The following is a 16,100-nucleotide window of genomic DNA, read 5'->3' on the forward strand; positions in this document are numbered from 1 at the left end:
CTAGGCCTGGGAGCGTCGCAGGACGATCAAACGCCCCCTCCACACACTGGGAGAACTCACTTCACTGAAATGTTCACTATCACTAGCCTTACCTTTGGAGTCGGCCATCTTGGACTTCATGTCTCTAATAGTAGCTTTCAGATTGGCGATTTCCGATGCCGAATCCGAAAAAGCACTCTGAGATGAGATATATGGGAGAATCTCATCAGTAGGATTAGAATTATCTGTGAAAGGCTCAATAGCTTGAACTCACCTTTCAGTCGTCTAACTCTATCTCTCTCTAACTTCTTCAAATAAGAAGTCAAAGTCTTCCACTCTTCTGCATTCAATCCCTCGCATTCCTTACAAGTATTAATAGCAGAACACTGAACCCCCCTACATTTACGGCATACAGTGTGAGGATCAACCGAAGCCTTCGGTATCCTCACCCTGCAGCCTACATTCACACACATTCTCACACTCACATTATAATCAGACATACTGAGAAAAATCCAAAAGAGTTATTCCAAAAACAGTCCACAGTAGCGAATGCCAAAAACACGATCCAAATACGTCACCAAAAGCCGAAAAACGTTGATCAAATGTTGAAAAATGAATCTAAGTCAGGAGGTAATAACAACAATGTTGATACCGGCGCACAGAGAAAATATGATAGAAAACGGGGATGGTTCCTAGTCCTGCCGCCCAGGGCAAGGCCGGTAGATCACCTGACCTACCTGTAGCGAGTGGCGCGAAATTTGAATTTCTGTCGGGGACTGACGGAGTCTTAGCTATGGGATATATCTGACAGGTAAGTTGATTGTATGAAAATGCAATTTTAGACAAATTGTCATTTGTTCCGACACGGCATACAAACCTTCGTCCTTTTACAATAGAAGACTCACTTCTTGGTGGTGGGAGAATCTGAGTCTTTTGTGAACAGACTGGTGTTCGCCCAACCTTGGAAGCCTCCCTGGTCGTAAGAGCGAGGGAGGGATCCAAGCCTCTGTCCGATTGATCGGGGTGTGCACCGCAGGATCAATGGTCAGACCTCTGGACCGAGTACTAAGAGAGAGGCATGCGTATCTCTTCGTACCAGCAATGTAAGAACTTGTTCCTGTCAGGAGCAAATATAAAGTCATGGGTTTGACTCTTGTAGGCATCCACTTCCCCCCTTGTAGAAGGAAGTGGTGGATATTCTGCTCCTATCCCTAGTGAAAGGGATAGGATGGGGCTCTGTCATATAGCTCACCTGCATCTCGTCCTCATCCAGCGTAGTGACGACCGTGGCCCTCTGCCCACAGGTAGAGGAGGAGGAAAAGATGGGAAGAGAGAGCCAGTCACTCACTCACTCACACATCCATCACAGTCACACCCAGGACTCGATGCTGTTCAGCCTGCGAGGGTCTGGGTTAGCTACACAACTTGTTGAGCAGGCCACCACGGGTCCCAAGGAAAATGGTATCCAAGGACCTGTGGGCAATATCCCGAAGGTAGAAGGACGTAAAGGTAGTCTGGTTAGACCAGACCCTGCCTTCAGGACCTGCGCCACGGAGAAGTTCTTACGAAACGCCAACGAGGGGCCAATACTTCTGACTTCGTGAGCTCTCGGACGGGACGTACGGATGTCGTCACTACCATCAGCCTCATACGCCCTCCTGATGACCTCACGCAGCCAGAATGAAAGAGTGTTCTTGGATACTTCTTTTTTGGTGACCCCGGTGCTAACGAAGAGGCGTCGACACTCAGGCCTGAGGTGTCGAGTTCTCTTCGATAGCGCCGTAGCGCCCTCACAGGACAAAGCAGCATCTCATCCGCATCATTATCGGTGAAGTCCAATAGGAGGGAATCGTGAATGACTCGAACCTGTCGTCAGGGATCGACGGTTCTGAGTCTTCGCAACGAAGTCGGGACGAAATCGAGCGTACAGATCCCCATCCCCACCCCTGGAGTGTCGTACATCATAGGAAAGACCATGAAGTTCCCCTACTCTCTTCGCCCCGATGCAGGGCCAGCAAGAAGAGGGTCTTGAGGGTCAGACCCTGTCTGACGACTCTCGGAGTGGCTCGAACGGCCGTTCGAGTCAGACTCCTAAGGACGAGAGTCACATCCCACGCAGGGGGCCTCCTGAGTTCCCTGGGTGGGCAAGACCTTTCGAATCTCCTCATAAGCAAGGAGATCTCGAAACGAGTTCGAGATGTCCAATCCCCTCAGTTTCAGGACGAGCGCCAAGGCGGCTCTGTATCCTTTGACTGTGGGGACTGAGAGGAGCTTCTCTCGGCGAAGAAAAACGAGGAAATCCGCTACCTGCTGAAGAGTGGCTCTGAGAGGAGATAGACCCCGTCTACGACACCAACCACAGAAGACGGCCCACTTCCCCTGGTACACAGCTGCAGAGGACTGACGGACGTTTCCAGCCATCTCTGTTGCTGCGCTACGAGAAAAGCCTCTCGTTCGCAAGAGATGGTGGATAACAGCCAGCCGTGAAGACGTAGAGACTGGACTGCTCGGTGGTACCGCTCGACGTGTGGTGGGCGAGAAGGTTGTGCCAAGGGGGAATCTCTCTCGGTTCTCCTGCGAGAAGAGCCAGCAGGTCCGGATACCAAATGGCCTGTGGCCATTTGGGAGCCCACCAGGATCATCCTGAGATTCGGGGTGACCAGTGCTCGACTGATCACCTTGCGAATCAGGCTGAACGGGGAAAGGCATAGGCGAAGAGGTTGTCCCCCCACGGTGTTGAAGAGCGTCCTCTGCAGCTGCCCATGGGTCCGGCACGGCCGAGAAAGAACACCTGGAGCTTCCTGTTGTGCCGGGTGGCGAACAGATCCACGACTGGTCCGCCCCCACAGGTCGAAGAGCCTTTCCGCCACGTCCTGGTGTAGAGACCATTCGTCCCTATCACCTGATCCCGACGGCTGAGCGTGTCTGCTACTACATTCCTCTCCCTGGAATGTAGCGTGCCGACAGCTCTATTGAGTGTGCCTCGGCCCACTCGTGCACCTGCCGAGTCAACTGGTACAACGGGAGAGACACTAGTCCCCCCTGTTTGTTGACGTAAGCCACCACCGTGGTGTTGTCGCACATCAACACCACTGAGTGTCCCATCAAGCGGTCCTGGAACTCTTGGAGAGCGAGGAACGCTGCCTTGAGTTTCCAGTACATTGATATGAAGGTGCTTGTCGTTCTCGTCCCACACTCCTGAAGTCAGCAACTCCTCCAGGTGTGCGACCCCCATCCCTCGGTCGATGCGTCTGAGAACAGCTGCATGTCCGGGGGGGGAGTGCGCAGGGGCACTCTCTTAAAGAGGTTCCTGTCGTCCAGCCACCAGGCTAGGTCGCCTGCCTCACCTCCTGTGTCAGTGACACTGGAAAGCTTGGGGGTATCCGTCGCCTGTGACCAACCCTCCTTTGTTAGTCTCCACTGAAGAGACCGCAGGTGAAGACGCCCGTGAGGGACTAACTTCTCGAGTGGCGACAGGTGTCCGATCACGACTTGCCATCGCTGAGCTGCCTGTTCCTGCCGAGACAGGAAACTGGTTGGCTGCCTCCCTGAATCTGCTGATCCGCGAGTCTGCGGGGAAGACTCGCCCTGCTACCGTGTCGATCAGCATACCCAGGTACTTCCACCTCTGCTTGGGCTCGAGATCGGACTTTTCGAAGTTCACAACGATCCCCAGATCGCGACAGAACTCGAGCAGTCGATCCCTGTCCTGTAGCAACTGCGAGCGGGAGCTCGCCAGGACTAACCAATCGTCGAGATACCTCATCAGACGTATCCCGTGCGAATGGGCCCAAGCAAGACACCAGAGTGAACACTCGCGTGAACACCTGTGGGGCGGTTGAGATGACCGAAGCAAAGTGCCCTGAACTGGTACACCGTCCCGTCGAGGATGAAGCGGAGGTACTTTCTGGAGGACTGATGAATGGGTCATTTGGAAATACGCATCCTTCAAGTCCACTGAAAGCATGAAAACTCGTTCTCCCTGATGGAGTCGAGCACTGAGCGTGCCGTCTCCATCGTGAACCGGGTCTGGCGAACAAACCGGTTCAGGGTGAGAGAGCTATCACCGGGCGCCAGCCTCCCGTAGACTTTTCCACCAGGAAGAGTCGACTGTAAAAGCCCGGTGAACTGATCCGTGACGATTTCCTACAGCTGCTCTTGCTTCAGCATGGTCTTTGATCTCCTGTCTCAGTGCTACGTCCTTCGATGACCCTGGAACGTACGACTGCTGTTGGACCGGGTTGGAGGTGAGGGGTGGCCGAGATTCGAAGGGTAATAGATATCCCTCCCGAAGGACATCTACAATCCAGGTCTCGGCGCCGTAGCGCTGGCCAAGTTGCCCAATGGCTGGCCATGGCCACCCCCCCACTTCCGGCAGCAGGTGAGGGGGAACGCCGTCCCTAGCGTTTCCCCCCTTTCTTCGACTTCTTCCCAGAGCCTCCACGGGAGGAGGAGGGCTGGAGGAGGGCTGGTTACGCGGGGCCTCCCCTTGCCAGAAGTCGAAGAAGACAGAGTCATTCCCCGGGGCTTCGACGCAGCTACCGTCTTAGCCACCGAGGAAGCGCTAGCCGAGCTCTTAGACTTGGCCGCAGTCCGAGGCTGCCCAGAAGCCTTCGATACCGCCTGGTGAAACCAGCCGGTCACTGTCGTCAGTGCGCCGTCTGTCCACCGCAGCGTCCACCATCTCTCCTGGGAAGAGAGACTGGACTCCGTAAAGGTCCGTTGCGAAGTCCCAACGCCGCTTCACGCCCAGCCGCCTGGAAACCGAGTAAGGACAGCGTCCCTTCGTCGGAGAACCAGGTTGGCCCACAGGTCACCGTCTGGTGGGCAAGGAAGGAGATGGCTCTTCCCCAAGACTGGCAAAGTCTCCTGAAGGCCGAGTCATCTTCGGGAGAAATTCCCCGGAGTTGGCTGCGACCTTAGATACTGTGAGGGACCACAGATCTAGCCAGGAGACGGCCTGGAAAGCTGCCATGGCGGTAGATTCCAGGCCGAGTGCCTCTTGCTGCGAGAACCACAGGTTCTCGGACAGGAGCTGGCTGCAGAGACACACCCGGAGTTAGCCTGGCTAACTCCGGGTTTTCACCTGTTTGGGCGGCATCGGGTCTTCAGATGGCACGTAAAAACGCCGCTGTCGCAGCAGAGGAGGTGGAAGCAGCTTGCTCGACCTGCCAGACTTGAGCGAACCGTCTTGTCCGGAGACAAGCGATTCAACCTGGTCCAGCACTGAGTCCGCAAGCTCATAACGCGGCAAGCCCACCGTCGGTCTGGGTTCCCTCTTCGGGCCCCAGAACGACTCGAGCTGGGACGTGGGCTCGGATGGTGGGAGCGGCGATCCTTCCGCGAGGTCGTTGTGCTGACGAATCAGCGCAATAACCTCGGCAAAGTTTCCTCTGGATCTCAGGAGTGACTGCGTCCTGCGGAGTCGGACCGTCCAGTCCCTCAAACAGGAGCACCTCCCGAGACCCTCCTCCCTCAAGGAGAGGAGCAGCGACAGACCCCTCTCGGTCTCCTCCAACCACCTGTGCGTACGACCTGGCTGGTCCGAGAACCGAGCCTGGTACGTACGACGACGTGGTGGGATCCTGAAGGGCGCACCCCTCACGATCACTCCTCAATACCTCGCCCCTCCGGTGTAACCCGAGGAGGTTGAAGGTATGGGAGAGGAAGACCTGACGCCCCTCCCTCCTCGCTCGCTGGCAGAACCAGCGGGCTTGGAAAGACTGCAGGCGATCGCCAACCCGCGGTGGCGATCGAGCTGCAGACCTATCGAGCCGTCTGAGCCGGCTCGCTGTGGAGAACGGCTGGACCGAGAACAGCGGCCCCGGTCTCGTGTGTCAGAGGAGCTGGTGCTGGTCGCCACGTACCCGATCGCGTCTCTGTGAGAGTGACGGTCAGGCGACCGGCGAGCTCCACTGTCACGGTGAGATCGTGCGTATCCTCACGGTGCGTCAGTTCGCTGGTACCAGCCGTGGCTGGTGCCGGCGAACGGGGGGACGGGGGGACCTCTTCCAGCCTCAGCCCGTGGCCGGTCATGGACCGTCACGTCCGCCCGGGTAGCCAGCTGCTCGCCGCGAGAGCGAGAGCTGGTCTGGTGAGAGTCGTGAGCGGCTGTCACCAGTCTTCCGCTCCGTGCCGTGAACCTGACGCTGAGCGGACTCAGAGGTCTGGTTCCTGGCTGCACGGTCGCTGGTAGCGACCGTACACTCGGTACCGTCTCGCGAACGAGCGGGCCGAGCCGGACCCTGCTGCTGTGGCCGAACCACTGACAGCAGGTGAGGAAGTGCCGGTGTCAGCCGGCACTCCTCTGGTCCCCGTAGTCTTCTTCCTGCGGAAGAAGAGACGGGTCCTGCCCCGAGGAGCAGGGGTGACCAGCGGAAGAACCCCCCGTCTCACCAGAGCGAGACGGGCCCTTAGAAGTTCCCGAAGGAGACTTCTTAGGGGGGGGGGAGGCGACCTTCTTCTTCTTCGGCGGGGAGCCTTAGAAGAAGAAGGGGAAGAGGCGGCAGACGACGACGACGAAGAAGACGATGAAGACGACGACGACACCGTTGCCTCCTCTTCTTCTTTCTTCCTGTAACCCTTTCTCAGGAACCGACGTCAGATCTGTCATCCAGGACGGCGAGCCGGGGGCTGCTGTTGCCGAAGCAACAGGGCCCGGACGCACCTGTCCGAACAGATCAGCATCGGGAGCAGCGGCGCCAGGAACAGGAACAACATCAGCAGGTGCAGGCATCACAGGAACGGCAGACGAGACAGCAGGGAGCAGGTACAGGAACAGCAGCAGTGGTCACGGCAGGTACGGCAGACTGTGTAGGCGGTCCAGATGGCGGACCAGCGGCACAGACCATCCTAGGTACCGGTGGGAGGTCCAGGGCGAGCTCTTCGGGACACGAAGTCCGGTCCGCGGCAGCACGGCAAACCCAGGTGGCGGCATCACACTCCCCCTGAGTTACGGCGACTGGCCCCTGCACCGATGTAGTGGGTGTCACAGAGACCGCGTGCTGGGTACACCAGGTGAGGAGGTGAAGCGTAGCCGTTGTTGTAAGGGTCGTGGTGGTGGTCGTGACCGTTGCATGGGTGACCGCCACGGCGCCAGCGAGATGGTAGAGCAGCCCCTGGACACTAGGCACGCCCTGCAACCCAAACGATGCCACACCATGTCCGAGGTCATCCTTCGCGGCAACCGCACCTGAGGTAGGCAAAAGTCGGGTGATTAGGGGGATCCTCTACCCGCTCGCGCGAAGACGAACGGATAGAGGACCCAGAGTACAACTGGACGTCAGGGTTATCTAGCGCCCTCCTCCACACTCGACAAGTCAGGAGAAGAGAATGGACCTAGACACCCCCCCCGAAGGGAAGGCGCGAGACATGGAAGTTGAGCGGGCGGCAGGAAAGAAGACGAAGTGTCCGTCACCAAAGGAGTCGCGGGAGAGCTTTCCGACGACTCCTTTGCAGGCCTTCGCTTCTTCCTGCCCTCATACAAAGTCCACTGCGCCTCCGACCAATCATTACAAACTCACAAGGCTCGGCTCGGGTGCATTCGCGGCCCCCGACACGAGCACACAAAATATGAGGGTCTATCTCCGGGAAAGAGCGGAACTTCCCGCATTTACGCCCTTCGGTACCCGACCCGGGCATAGTCTCCGTGGGGTAGCGAGGCGAGGAGATTCCATCATAAACAAATTTAGCTGAATTAATATGAAAAGAGAGAATGATTGTACTTACAATGAACTCTTTCATACACAACACAACCAAATACTCAAGAAAGCAAACGACGAGAAGCGGGTCAGAGAGCGTCGCACACACCCGTCCACTCGCTGTGAGGCCGAAAGCAAAAGTGGTTTGTTTACCTCCCAGTCGCGCTGCGCGCCTGTCGGACAAGCAGTTAACTACCGAACCCCTTGTTCGAAAGCTTTCGTCTCCTCTCCGAAACTACCTCAACATCTCCGAAGGTCTCTCTCTGTCTCGTTTCCGCATCGGATGATGTAATTCTAAAGCCCAAAGCCGGAGCGTCATTTGGGTCCTCGAATGGCGTTACCTTGGCACCAGAAACCGCCGAGGCGTCATGCTTTACGAGCGTCGGCGTCACGTCCTTCTCTCTCAGCGCGCTGGCGTCACGCTCTTTGCTCTTACTAGCGCTGGCGTCACGCTCTTTGCTCTTACGCGCGCTGGCGTCACGCTCGGAAGCGTCATGTCCGAGTAAATCGGAAGTGTCCTGGTTGTCTGTGTTCTTCTTGGCGTTGACGCTTCGCGAAGTCTTCATCACTCCCGGGGGCGTCAGACTGACGCTTGGGTTCTTGCAGCTTTTCCATAAGTACAGACAGCTGCTGTTGCATATCTTGCAGCATATTCTTGGCTTCATTGTCTCTCGAGGGAGAGGGTAACTCGTCAGGTTCGCCCACACGAACCGCAGCCAGAGGAGTCGATCCTTCTAAGGCTTCCTGAGGACGCTTGGTAGGAAGCTTCCTAGGTAAATCCTCCCAAGTAGCAGGAGGAAGAGGAGCGTGCATCGAAAGCGCTGTCTTGCTCTGTTTAGCTGGCGAGGCTTCCGATGACGAAAACTTCTCCGGAGAACTCCAGTGACTGCAGCCCGGCAGTTGCTCATCTGATGAGAACCTCACAAACACGAGGTAATTTCCTCTTGAGAGGACGAGAGGAAGTAGAGTGTCGCCATCCTCGACGCGGGAGACGTCGATGACGAACCAAACCACACTCGACGCGCCTTTTCTACGGCCGTCTGAAGCAACCTTGGAAGCGTCAGCAGGTTTGTTTGAGGGCACGCCCGACCGGATACTAGAGCCTCTCGCCTCCCTTAGACTTTCGACTTTACGTCTCCCATGGGTCCGGGAGCTTGTAAGAGGTCTGGGTCTAGGAGCGCGACAGGACCGATCGGACGCACCCTCCACTACACTGTCACTAACACTAAACTTATCACTCACACTGATTTTAGCACCTGCACTTAAAGCACTTACGACAGTCCAAGTGCGATTGCCCTGCTCAGTAAGGAGAGGCTATCTGTTGTCCCATTTTTTCAAGCACCGCTTGCATACCTGCAAAGGTTGAGTCCTTCGCCCCGACTCGGAGACAGGGTTCGGGAGCTGATACTTCTACTAAATTACGCTCAGAAGGAGCAGGGGAAGGAACTATGGGATTATCTACCACTTCCTGATTCGTTGATGAACGAGAAAGGGAACTCTTAGTTCTTCTAATTCTATCTCTCTCGAGCTTACGGACATACTTGTCCAACTCCTTCCACTCCTTATCATCCAAATCAAGCACTCATCACATCTATTCTCAAAAGTGCAAATTCTACCCCTACAATTCACACAAAGTGTGTGGGATCAAGAGAAGCTTTGGGAATTCTAACCCTACACCCCCCTTTACAGCAGACTCTATACACAACTCCCGAGTCCGACATTGTTAATTGAGTAATCCAAAAAAACAAATCCAAAATCAATCCAAGTCACAACAGCGCAACAAAGCCAATAAAATACTTTCACCCACGATGGGAAAATACTTCTAGCTAGTACGAAAACCCTATCCGAGGGCCCCAGCCCAAATGAACAACCGAAGTTTGCCGGCTTTGGGCGACAGAAAAAATATATGGGGTTTCCCTAGGTAACTATCTAGAGGGCGTACAGGTAACGATCACCTGGACCTACCGCTTGTCGGCGATTGCCGTTGGAGTTTTCGAAAAGTCTGGTCGTGACGTCACGACGTCAGAGAATATAGCTATGTATATAACTGCCAGGTCAGTTACATATTTAAAAACAGAATTTTCTTGATAAAAGCTCATTCAATTTTCTATTAAGTTCACCTATCAGAATAATCTTACTCGACCAAATGGGCCCTTAATTGCTCCATAATCATTGGTTTTAAGACCAAGGTATGACTTAAATCATGTATAAATGAAAATTATAGATCATGAACATTAATATACTGGAAACAAGTATATGTACTAATCCTCCTGGGTTCAAAGATATCCTTAAATGGGCTTCCCAAAGGCAGTAGCCTGGCTCATCATGAGGCTTGTTGTTGCCAAGATACCTTTAATCTTAAAAATCCGAGGGCCAATCACATAAAGGTCTCCTTTAGCTGTGGTTAAAGAATAAAGGCAGTCCCTGGGCTACGTCTGACTTGGCTCACGTCATTCCGAGATCACGTCGCTCTTCAAGTACATTCAAATACATTCATAAAAAATATTTCCAGGGTTGCAATGCAAGTTCTGAATTTACGTAGCCAGTCTGACGGAAGACTGGAACTTTAATGTGACTCCAGAACGGCAGAACGGTGGAAATGGGGAGGTTTTTTGCCGATTCCAAAATGGCAAAATGGTTGAAATTTGGAGTTTTTTTTTATGAAAGCAGGTTACATTGTTTTCAAGACACCCAAACGATTTAAAGTAAGGGTCTTACGATTTTTGACGAAGTCTCAGTCACACCATTTTTCAGTTTACGTTGCAGTGTAGGAATAGAACCCCCCAACATAACCCAGGGAATGACTTATATGTCTTGAAACTGATAGTACTGTATAGCTTTGTTCTGTTTAGAAGTTTTTATGCATTGTCATACCTACGTAACATATTTATGGTATACATATAGCACATACTACTACACTAATTATTACAATCAATCTACCCACCAAAAAAACTGAAAAAGATGAGAATTATGAGCATGAAAGTTCAAATGACACCCGCTAAAATAATCTGCATTATGGGAGAGCCAATGTATAACATACCTCATAAAATCTTTGCTAATATATGTGAAGTTTGATCATTCTAACCATTTTTCTATGATATGACTCTTCCTACCCTGGATAGTCTAAGTGGGAAAGTGAAATGCAAGTTCTGCCAAGGCTATGAAGTGTGTCTTCTGAAGATTCAGCGCATGACTTGAAAAGTCAATCAATCATCTGATAATAAAAACACACTGACTAGGACCAGTTTTTCTTTTAGCAAGCTTGTAAACTTTCAATAAGGTTTGTGAGGCATGATATGCTTTGAGATCAGCAAACTTGATCCTTTTTGTCTAACTAACCAGTACTAGGGTAAAAAACCGCATGGTACAGGGGTGGACCATGTACGATCAATGTGTACAACCCCAAGAAAAGTACATTATAACGCATCCTGACACCGGAGTAGAGGTCTTTAGCTCCGTTTCTCACCAACAACAAGTCGCGTCTGATGCCCATCTCCGATGTCAGGACGCGTTATAATGTACTTTTTTTGGGGTTGTACACATTGATCATACATGGTCCACCCCTGTACCATGCGGTTTTTTACCCTATAACTACCCTGGTGAAGAGGACTGTTATATAAGGCTTGCCTTGTATACCTAATCGCTTGGCTTGGTCAAATTTTTATAGGGTACACAGAAGTTAGGTAACCGACTTCAGCTAGGTAAACTGTCAAACAGAAAAATAAATATAAAATGTAAATTAAAACAAACAGGTCAAAGCAGCTTACTCTTCCCAAGTTTAAAATTTCGAAATGTGAAGGTAAATTTTTCGAGGGAAAAATTCATTTGACAAAGAAACCCGGCCTAACCTAAAGGAGGGGGTGAGGGGTTTCGTCTAAGGTATTTTAAGGTACATACAATTAATAGTATATAGTTTCCGTAGATTAACCTAGCTTAATTATCCTTCAACCTGCAAAGAATGAACATAGGATAATAACATCACAAGCCACCGAAATACGTAATGTGTGGCCTTAGTATCCAGCACAGCTGACGATTTTGACAGATGGTGAACTGCGGCAGAGACGAGTAGCCTACCTTGTGAACTGTATAAAAAAACCTCCTTGGAACGTCTTTAAAAATGGCTTCGTTCGGCCTGCAGGATCATTTCACAAGAATTTCGGTAAATTTCTCCATTGGCTTGTCTGAAAAGGTAAAATCAGGACGCGATTTCACGTTAAATCTAAGTCGCTGCTGATACGCAGCCCAGACACCTCCAGAATTTCGTATTGACAGATCCCACTAACGTTCCGTCGGTGTATTGTCAGTTATTGCTAACGAGGCTCTTAGGTTCTCCTTACAAAGATTCAACGATCCACAAGAATTGCAGTCAACTAATTAATATCCTATATAAATATAGCTATAAAAATATATAAAATTAATTTTAAAAATTAATTTACATTTTAATTTAACGCCATTCCTATCAAAATTTAGAATTTTTGAACAATATTTCATATTAAGTCGTAAATAGAGGTTCCTTCTGGGACATTGACTGTTCGCACGAGTGATAACAAAATTACCATATTTTGTTGTCTGCTACATTTTTTTTAACATATGTTCATGTCATTCAAGAATGACGTCAATTGAGTCTTTTGGTATTAATGGAATGTGACCGAATTATTTTTCTGTATAATTTCTAATATTGCTATTTTGTTTAGACTATAAGCGCATAGTCACGAGACAGTTGTATTGACAGCCTTCAACACAACAATACCCGACAAAGAATAATAAAAGAATGGTGATAGTGTATCCTACTTTGCTTATATACGTCAGTATTTAAAGAAACATACAGTTACATACCTGAACCGAAAGTGGATATATATTTTTATTTATAAGAATGCGTGTCATGCCTAAGGCCATTCATTTAAATTATCATAATTATAAACCGTCGCAGACTGCAGTTCTCAAAACGGAGACAAGTTACATGAATAATTCAAATGTCAAAGAACGAATGGATAAAAAATGTCAATAGAAGGAATATAAAATACTTGGCTTGCTAGATGTTTGCCAGAAAATGTTCAGTGGTATGCGATGAAATATCGGGAGATGTTAAACTAACGTGTCGGGGTCCTTTCAAAATGTAAAACAAGTATGTAAATTAGTTTTAGTTATATATGGCTTCCTCTCAGACAAATCTCGTTAATTGCATTGTGCACGTGACATCTATTTCTTTACGGAAACTCTTCAGTTACTTATACTACTTATCCTCAAGGTTGAAGTTTTGAATGAACGTACAAATAGTACTACCGCTGTTGTGATGCTCCATTCATTCATTCCTACGCAGACAGTCTACGCCGACAGTCATTTCAGCCATTAACTGATATGGCTGCCACCAGAGCCATATTGAAACTCCTAAATATAGGTGGACACAGTTAAAAGAAATTAAAGATTGAAATGGAAACATAATAGTTTTTTTAAAAAGTTAAATTTGACAAAGAGACATCACTGGATCGAGGTTATTTGGGAGATTCTCCATGAAGTTTTACAGACTGGCTCTTTCGATATAGCGACAGTCTGTTGTTGTAACTTGTAATGCGTTTGTAATCGTCTCTTAAAAGTTGTTGTCAACGGTCATTGTAACCAACATGGAGGCTCTTGTTTGTCTCTTCTGAAAATTTAAATTCGTAAACTCCCTGTGTAGCCTATACCTTGGCGGCAGTGCTGATGTTCATCATGTGGACTCTTGCATTAGGGTATAGCCGCCAATATTTGTGTGCGTGAGGTTTTTCTTGTCTGTTTTCCACAGTGCCATATATACAAGCTGGCAAAGAGAACTTCATCTGCTTGCTGTAAAAGTTCTCCTTTTTGCTTTCTTCAGAACTTCAGTTTGAAATATAAGTATGTAAAACTGGAAATTTGTTGTCTTAAAGTAACTGATACTGTATAAAATTGTGGCTAGAACTGGCTTACACACCAAAGATCTGAATATGTCCCAATACTTTCTACACCTGCCACACCTATACTCTGTTTTTTTTCAACTGTCCATCCGCCTGTGGTGTTTTGTATGGTAACACTGCGTCCAGGGCTTTAGAGAATTACATTCAGCTTACATTCAACGATTATAATAATATCCTATTTCGAATATTAATGGTGTAATTCGCATAAAGTAAATCATTAAAACACTTTTCAGTTGCAAATGTACACCCAGATATCCTTTTATTTACTTAAAACTTACAAATAGCGTAACTATCTAAAGCCCGGGACGCAGTGTTACCATACAAAAACACCGCAGGCGGATGGACAGATGAAAAAAAACAGAGTATAGTAGGGTCCATTTTTAGAGCTAGTTAACAAATTCAGTGACTAGTCACATAAGTATTCAATTGCAAGTGTCCTTACCTGCAATCTTTAAACTGTAATATACAGGACGTTTGAACATGCTGCTTTCCAAGATTTGATCACTTATCATTTCATCATAATGGGAACCCTGAAAGAAGCTGAAGCTCAGTTGAGAGACTCTACTACATATCTTTCCAAGGGAGTCCAGGGACAGAGTTCAGCCCAGAGGTCCTCTTCCAGAACTATCAAGCCTAGGATAGCCCAGTGGTTATACTTTATCAGGTAGATGCTCTTACTGAGCATCCCAGGTAAGCACTAGATGCTCTTACTGAGCATCCCAGGTAAGCACTAGATGCTCTTACTGAGCATCCCAGGCAAGCACGTGGCTAAGGTTGCTGAGGGGTCTTCTATGGTAGCTAACCAGTTTGGGTGAGAAGTCCTCCTCTAGGCTTCTAAGAGTAGCCCAAAAGTGAGTAGTTTGATTGAAAGACTGTCCTCAGGGAACTTCTCGGGTATGATGGAGCTGCAGTTCAACCAAGAAGCCTTAATTCCTCCTGGACTTCCCAGGGTTTCCTAGACCAGCCCAGTAGATGTAGGTCAGGCAAGAGACCCTAATGGTCAATGATTGGACCAAATGAAATAAACTCCTTTTGGCTACCCATGGGAGACTGAGGGCCACAGCTCGGACAAGGCCATCCACAAGAATTTCTTGTACCAGCCCAAGGGCTTTGGGCCATAAAAGGCCCTCCTCTAATGTGTCTCAGGGGAGCTGGTTGGAACAAGTTGTTTCCCCAAGAGTCCTTCCTCTGTTTGGTTGTAAACCCGTGCTCTGGGCCTTACCTGTGGAGTGCAAGAGCCTTGGGCCAATAGAATGACCCTCTTTTAAAGTTTCACTGTAGACCAGTGCAGTGACGAGGTCCTATTCCAGGCCTTCCTTGGTCACTCGGGCCAAGGGGAGGGATGTTGGTATGTATCTCATGGGATTCCAACCGGCAGCCCTTGGCTGATGGTTTGGCTGAGCAGCCCTTTTTAGGGCTTCTTGAAGGAAGGCAACAACTAATTTGGGATTGGCCTTCCATCAGAGCTTCTCGGGGCAGGCCAGGGCTGTGGTTCATCCAAGAGGTTTTTCTCTTGGGCTTACAAGAATAGCCATGGGGGCACTATTTAAACAAAAGGCCTTCCTTTAAGGCTTCTTGGAGTACCCAGGACCTGCATTCCTGAGTGATCGTGATGGACCACCGGGAACGCATTATGATCAACAGAGCTTTTCTCTAGTGCTAAACCCCAGGGAATAATGATTGGCTCAGAGCCCCTATTATGGTGCTCCCCCAGGGCTATTAGAGAACCCAAAGGCTGAGGGCTAAGAAACCTCATTCTGGGATGTCTTTAGGATTTTCAGAGGCTGTTGCACTTCTCAGAGGCATTCATATGGGGCTTTGCAGGGCAGCTTTGAGTCATGACTCACCCAAGAGGTCTTTCTCTGGGGCATCCAGAGTCCTTCCGAATGCAGCAGTTGGGACGATAGCCCTTTTTTCACGCTTTCTTTAGGAGCTTTGACAGGTGCACTCTTTCTTGCTTCCTGACACACTTTTCCATGCCACCTGACAGGCACTCCTCTTTGTTACCCTCCAGACCCCAAGACTTTGGTTTGGTCCAGAGGCTCTCCTACAGATCTTCATGTAGGAACCCAGAGGCTGCATGTCAATCAAGAGGCATTCCTCCTGGGTCACATGGTCGGGTCTGGGTGCTGCAGTTTAACCAAAAGTTCCACCTCCATGTCTTACCAGTAGAGTATCAGCATTGCAACTATGCTTTGAGGCGTTCCTGCAGGGCTTCCTATATAAGCCCTGGGGTCATAGTTTGCTCGGATGGCTCTCCAACACGCTTTCTAGTGAAATCTAGGGGCCATGGCTCAGGTTTGAAATCCTCTCCATGGACCTGTCAGGTAGCTCCCCCTCCTAGAGAAGCAGGGAGGTCACATTTTTGCCTCCTGAGCTGCTAGGGGGCCCCAAGGTCTGCAGTTTGGCAGAGAGGTTCATTCAGAGGGACTCACCATGGTTTGATCAAGAGATACTCCCTTTGGTGATTTCCCGGGAGCCCTTAGGC

At 50.0% G+C, this 16,100-nt stretch overlaps 1 protein-coding gene across 1 annotated transcript in view; it reads right to left on the minus strand.

The window, feature by feature from the left end:
• The window catches only part of LOC135199481 (RUN domain-containing protein 1-like), a 41,081-nt gene extending 29,110 nt beyond the window's left edge, over positions 1 to 11,971 (minus strand). The window contains exon 1 of the mRNA XM_064227573.1: positions 11,754 to 11,971. The gene's annotated coding sequence lies outside the window, so the exon portion shown is untranslated. The remainder of the gene's footprint in view (positions 1 to 11,753) is intronic.
• Positions 11,972 to 16,100: the final 4,129 nt, after the last annotated feature.

Source organism: Macrobrachium nipponense, chromosome 25, assembly GCF_015104395.2.
Source record: "Macrobrachium nipponense isolate FS-2020 chromosome 25, ASM1510439v2, whole genome shotgun sequence".
In the NCBI taxonomy this organism is placed as follows: domain Eukaryota; kingdom Metazoa; phylum Arthropoda; class Malacostraca; order Decapoda; family Palaemonidae; genus Macrobrachium; species Macrobrachium nipponense.